Genomic DNA, 7,441 nt, shown 5'->3' with positions numbered 1-7,441 from the left:
TTGTCGGGAAAGGGCCCAGACTGGGGGAGGGGTGCCAGACTTGCGAATCCTCACCTACTGCGAGGAGCGGGCCCTGGGGCTGATGGTGTAGCTGAGGACAGAGCGGTCACCCACACGGAGGCTAGTGGGGGCCGCAGAGGTGAGGAACCACCGGGCTCCACCCAGACGACCTGCCAAACGTGAGTTATTATTGTTTTACTGGCTGACCCATCCCTCCCACTGACTACATGCCCATGTCATGATATGCACAAAGCAAGTTTGTACATAATGTTAGCCACTACCTCTGACCACTAGGTGGCAGTGTGAACCCACCACGTGACTGTGGCTGGGAGTTGGGAGTAGATACAGAGATCTATACACAGATACAGAGATACACAGATACAGAGATACACAGATACACAGATACAGCGATACACAGATACACAGATACAGAGATACACAGATACACAGATACACAGATACAGAGATACAGAGATACACAGATACACAGTTACACAGATACACAGTTACACAGATACACAGATACAGAGATACACAGATACAGAGATACACAGATACAGCGATACAGCGATACACAGATACACAGATACACAGATACACAGATACAGAGATACAGAGATACACAGATACACAGATACAGAGATACACAGATACACAGATACAAAGAAGATAGGAGCAGGAGGAGGGAATTCAGCCCCTCGAGCCCGCTCCGCCATTCATCACCATCATGGCTGATCATCCAACGCAATAGCCTAAATCCTGCTTTCTCCCCGTAACCTTTGATCCCATCGGGTCTGGTTTAGCACAGGGCTAAATAGCTGGCTTTGAAAGCAGACCAAGGCAGGCCAGCAGCACGGGTTCAATTCCCGTACCAGCCGGAATGTGGCGACTAGGGGCTTTTCACAGTAACTACATTTGAAGCCTACTCGTGACAATAAGCGATTTTCATTTCATTTCATTTTCCCCAAGTGCTATATCCAGCCGTCTCTTGAATATATTCAAAGTTTTAGCATCAACTACTTCCTGTGGTAATGAATTCCACAGGCTCACCACTCTTTGGGTGAAGAAATGTCTCCTTATCTCTGTCTGAAATGGTTTACCCTGAATCCTCAGACTGTGACCCCTGGTTCTGGACACACCCATCATTGGTAACATCTTCCCTGCATCTACCCTGTGTAGTCCTGTTAGAATTTTATAAGTCTCTATGAGATCCCCCCTCATTCTTCTGAACCCCAGCGAGATCAATCCTGACCTACGGTAGGGTATGGTACGGTGCTGCAAGGTACGTTATGGTATGGCACAGGGCTGTAAGGGTGATTTGTGGATGCATGGTGCGGTACTGGGTTATACTGTGCAGTTTAGGGTGGTGGGGTGCGGTATGGGGTGATATGGGATTGTACAGGGCGAGACGTTGCAGTACGGTGCTGTACGGTGCGGTACGTTATGGCATGGTACAGTACGGTACGCTTTGGTATGGTGGCGTATGGTACGGTATAACACAGTATGGGGTACGGTGTGGTACGGTCCAATACGGTGTGGTAGGGTGCGGTATATTATGGTGCAATGCGGTACGGTGCAGTGCAGTACGATATGGTACGGTATTTCTTCTATGTATCGTACCTTACTACCCTGTGCCACACCGTATCTCCTCGCACTGCACCATATTGTCCCAAACCGCCCCGTAAAACCTGTATTACCCTGCATCGTACCGTACCACCCCTAACTGCACCGTAACGCCTAACACCGCACCATACCATTCTGTACCATACAGCACCATACCATATCTTACCCTGCCATACCAAGTCGTACGGTACTGCACCACCCCGTACCGTGCCGCCCCCTACCGCCCGTACCGCACCAGACACAGCGTACCGCACTGTTCCACCTGTACCTCCCTGTACCACACCGTACTGCCCTGTACCACAGCGCCCCGTACCATACCTCATCGTACCATACCTCATCGTACCATACCGTACCGTACCATACTGTACCTTACCGTACCTTACCGCCCTGTATTGTACTACCGTACCTTATTGCAAAGTACTGTCCTTACCGTACCATACCGTACTGCCCTGTACCACAGCGCCCCGTACCATACCTCATCGTACCATACCTCATCGTACTATACCTTATCGTACCATACCGTACCGTACCATACTGTACCTTACCGTACCTTACCGCCCTGTATTGTACTACCGTACCTTATTGCAAGGTACTGTCCTTACCGTACCATACCGTATGGCACTGTACCATATAATACTGCACCATACCGTACTGCACTGCACTATAGTGTTCTGCGTTGTACCAAATCGTACTGTACTGCACTATGCTGCACCGCCTTGTACCGCACCGCACCGTACCGTACCTCATAGTACCATACCGTATTGTACCATACGTACCTTACCACACCATACCATACTACCTGTACCTTACCGCAACGTACTGTTCCATACCATGCTATGCTGTATGGCATTGTACTACACCACACAATACCGCACCGTGCCGTACCGTACTGCACCGCACCGTAACGTTCTGCACCGCACTGTAACATTCTGCACCGTACCGAATCGTACCGTACTACACTGCACCACACCACACCGCACCACCCTGTACCGAACTGCCCCATACCGCACCGTATCATCCCATACAGCCCCGTACTACCTTGTACCACACCGACTGCGCTGTATCACACCATACCACTCTGTACTGTACCTTACCGTACTGTTCTGTACCATACTGCACCGTGCCATACCATACTGCACCGTGCCGTACCATACTGCACCGTGCCGTACCGCACCGTACCACACTGTAACGCACCGTATTGCCCCATACCAGCCTGCACAACCCCGTATCACCCCGTACCTTTGCGTATCACTCAGTACTGCATCGTACGATCCCGTTTCACACCGTACCGCACCATACCGCCCCGTACCACCACATACCGCCTCGTACCGCACCGTACCTCCTTGAACCACAATGTACCACACCGTACTGCACCATACAGCACCGTACCTCCCTGTACCCGCAATGTACCGCACCGTAACGCCCCTTACCAGGCTGTACCACCTGTACCACACCATACTTCCCTGTAATGCCCCGTACCGCACCATACCGCCCTGTATCCCGTCTCACACAGTATCAGCCCGTACCGTACCACACTGTACCACACCGTACCGCCCCGTACCTCCTCATAACACACAGTACCGCACTGCACTACATCGTACCACATTATATCACACTGCACAATACTGTACCACACCGTACCACCCCATACCAGCCCGTACTGCACCATACCATACCGCACAGTACCATGTCGCACCATACCATACTGCCACATACTGTGCCATACTGCACCATACCGTACCGGGCGGTACCATACCATACCTCATTGTACCGTAACTTACCGCACCAAACTGTACCGTGCCATATCACACCCTACCGCACTGAACTGTACTGTACCATACCGCACGATACCGTACCATACTGCACCGTACTGCATCGTACTGTACTGTACTGCACCTCACCACATCGCCCCGTAATGCACCGTAACATACTGTACCATACCGTTTCATGCCATACCGCACCGTTCCACTCCATACCAGTTCGTACTGCAATATACCGCACCACACCACACCGTACTGTCCCATACCACCCCATACCATATCGTATTGCACCGTACCGCACCGTACCGTAATGTACCATATCATGCCGTACTGTTCGGTACCGCTGCATACCGCCTTGTACCACCCTGTACCGCAGGGTACCGCCCAGTACTACACCGTACAACCCATATCGCCTTGTACCACCGCATACCACACCGTACCACCCCGTACCATCCCATAACTCCCCATATCGCAACGCACCATACCACCCTGAGCCGCACCATACTATACCTCACCTTACCATACTGTACACTAACGTACCATACCTTGCAACACCGTACCTTACCACATCGTACTGTTCCATACTGTACCATACTGTATCGCTCTGTACCATACCGTCCCTACCTCACTGCACCGTCCCGCCCGTACTGCCCTGTACAATCCCGGATCACCACGTACCACACCTTATCACCCCGTACTGCCCTGTACCGCACCGTACTGCGCCGTACCGCCCCGTACCACCCCATGCAGCACCGTACTGCACCGTACCACCCCGTACCACCCCATGCAGCACCGTACTGCACCGTACCACCCCGTACCACCCCATGCAGCACCGTACTGCACCGTACCACCCCGTACCACCCCATGCAGCCACCATACCGCCCGTATCACCCCATGCAGCACCGTACTGCACCGTGCCACCCCATGCAGCCACCATACCGCCCGTACCACCCCATGCAGCCACCATACCGCCCGTATCACCCCATGCAGCACCGTACTGCACCGTACCACCCCATGCAGCACCGTACTGCACCGTACCACCCCATGCAGCACCGTACCACCCCATGCAGCACCGTACTGCACCGTACCACCCCGTACCACCCCATGCAGCACCGTACCGCCCCGTACCACCCCATGCAGCACCGTACCGCCCCGTATCACCCCATGCAGCACCGTACTGCCCCGTATCACCCCATGCAGCACCGTACTGCACCGTACCACCCCGTACCACCCCGTACCACCCCATGCAGCACCGTACTGCACCGTACCACCCCGTACCACCCCATGCAGCACCGTACTGCACCGTACCACCCCGTACCACCCCATGCAGCACCGTACTGCACCGTACCACCCCGTACCACCCCATGCAGCACCGTACTGCACCGTACCACCCCGTACCACCCCATGCAGCACCGTACCACCCCGTATCACCCCATGCAGCACTGTACTGCCCCGTATCACCCCATGCAGCACCGTACTGCCCCGTATCACCCCATGCAGCACCGTACTGCCCCGTATCACCCCATGCAGCGCCGTACCGCCCTGTATCACCCCATGCAGCACCGTACTGCCCCATACCACCCCATGCAGCACCGTACTGCACCGTACCACCCCATGCAGCACCATACTGCCCCATACCACCCCATGCAGCACCGTACTGCACCGTACCACCCCATGCAGCACCGTACTGCCCCATACCACCCCATGCAGCACCGTACTGCACCGTACCACCCCATGCAGCACCGTACTGCACCATACCACCCCATGCAGATCCGTACTGCACCGTACCACCCTGTACCACAGCATACCAAGGGCTACGCCTTGAGGTGCAAACCAATGTTACCCTAACTGCTGGTTAGTGAATTACAACACTCCCGAAGAATCAGGGAGACCCCAGACAGACCTACCCTAAAAGAGACTGTGTTGAGATCTATTTGTAAATGGTTGTATTGTTATTGAAATGTGTTCCTCAAGACCCTAAAGGGGGAAGGATGTGGTAGTGTGCCCCTTTAAGAGGCAGATTCTCGGAGGGACACATGACCTGGTCAGCCAGTCGAGCCGGAGAGCGGGATTCCTGGGGCTGAGTGAGGGGTTTCCTCGCCAGTCATCGGTCGCATCATCATCATTCTCTGCACATTTATTCAAATTAATGTACGGGACGTGGGTGTCGCTGGTGTGGTGATCTCTGTCTGTGCATGTACATAAGAGGTTAATGTGTAATCAATAGAATCAGATGATCACTAGAGGGCAGTACCAACAGGGGTATAAAAGGCAAGCTCATTCTGCCCTCTCTCCCTTTTGGGTGTACTGTGACGAGACAGCAGATGTGCAGATTAGCTCAGAGTGTTAGTATAGTTAAACATAGTTACTGTATTTAGATCTTGTTAACCTTATTGCTAGTATTAATGTTGAAGTAAAGAACTCACAAAATTATTGTTTTAGTTACTCAATAAATCTTTTGTTGCCTCTGGACGAATCCTTTTCATCAAGATTCAGAAAACCTCATCAACAACAGTGTTGAGTAACATATATTACACTCAGTAGTATATCATAACATAGTACAGGAGTGTAATAAATCAGCTGGTTAGTCCAGCATTCATTGCCCACCTTCAGAAGGTGGTGGGGAGCTGCCTTCTTGAACCCGCTGCAGTCCTTCAGGTGTAGGTACACCCACTGTGTTGCTAGGGAGGGAGTTCCAGGATGTTGCCCCAGCGACAGTGAAGGAGCGGCCGATATATTTCCCAGTCAGAATGGTGAGTGACTTGGAGGGGAACCTCCGGGTGGTGGGGTTCCCAGGTATCTGCTGCCCTTGTCCTTCTAGATGGTAGTGACCGTGGGTTTGGAAGGCGCTGTCTCAGGAGCCTTGGTGAGTTCCTGCAGTGCATCTTGTAGATGGTACACACGGCTGTCACTGTGCGTCGGTGGTGGAGGGAGTGAATGTGTGTGGAAGGGGGATCATAGGTATTGTATAATTCTGTAAGTACTCTGCTTGGTGGTCACCACTCCACTGAAGACTTCCAAGAGTGACCTTCTCCTCCTGTGTTTCCCTTAAAGGGAAAGTCACCACAGTCAGGTTCACTTTGGGAAAGAATGGTGAGACTTTGAAGCTGGGGTCAATGTAAGAAGCTGTTAGGTCACAGGCTAGCCGCTAACTGCACTGAGATAGTGCCTTACACCAGGAGCTGGCCTTGGCTTTCCAGTTGGTCAGACACAATCCCTTGTAATCAGTGACTCCCTGCAGCCTGTGCTGGTCCGATTCTCCAATACACACAGGGCGGGAGTCTCCGTTGGGCGATGCCGAAATCACATCCCCGTTTGTGCCGAGGGGGGGGAGGTGCTGCTTTTGTGATGCTCCGGCCCCTCAAAAACAGCGTATTCAAAGAGCACGCCGGACGCTATCGTGACAGCCTCTGGAGGCCACCTGAGGCTCTCCCCCGATGCTCTGCCCGTGCTGGGCCCAGTTCCCGACGGCGTGGAACACTTACCCTTTTATTATTGCAAACCCGGTGCGGTGGCTGTGAACTGTGTCCAGCACCTCCACAGTCAGGGAATGGGGGGGGCGGGGGCGTTTCGCTGGCAGGGGGGTGCTTCGGCTGGGGGCATTGGTGGGGGGGTGGTGTGGTGAATGTAACATGGTAATTCACACTATATCTTGTAAGCGCAGTAGCGTTATCCGACAACTAGAGGGAGTAGCTCTGGGAATGCTCAGGAGCTTGTACAGGGCTCCACCCTTGGCTCCACCCATGACTCCTCCCCCTAGTGCTGCTGTATAAATAACCTTGTCCAGAGTCAGCCTGCAGTTCACTGAGAGTTCATCAACGGGTAACAGGCTGGCTCTGTAGTAAGTCGATTAAAGCCTAGATTCATATCAGAAACACGTGTCTGGTGAATTGATGTTTCCATCAGGTGGTCCGGCCGTCCGGGGGTGGCGAGGGGGATTACAGTGGGGAAGTATTTGTCAGGTCGGGTCCACGTGCTACCATGTTGCAGAGCGTGGCTGCTGCAGGCCACCACCGTGCGCAGGAGCGGCCAAGGACCCGGCAATTCTCCAGCCGTAT

The sequence above is a fragment of the Scyliorhinus canicula genome, chromosome 1 (assembly GCF_902713615.1).
Source record: "Scyliorhinus canicula chromosome 1, sScyCan1.1, whole genome shotgun sequence".
Lineage (NCBI taxonomy): Eukaryota > Metazoa > Chordata > Chondrichthyes > Carcharhiniformes > Scyliorhinidae > Scyliorhinus > Scyliorhinus canicula.
This window is presented reverse-complemented; position numbering follows the sequence as displayed.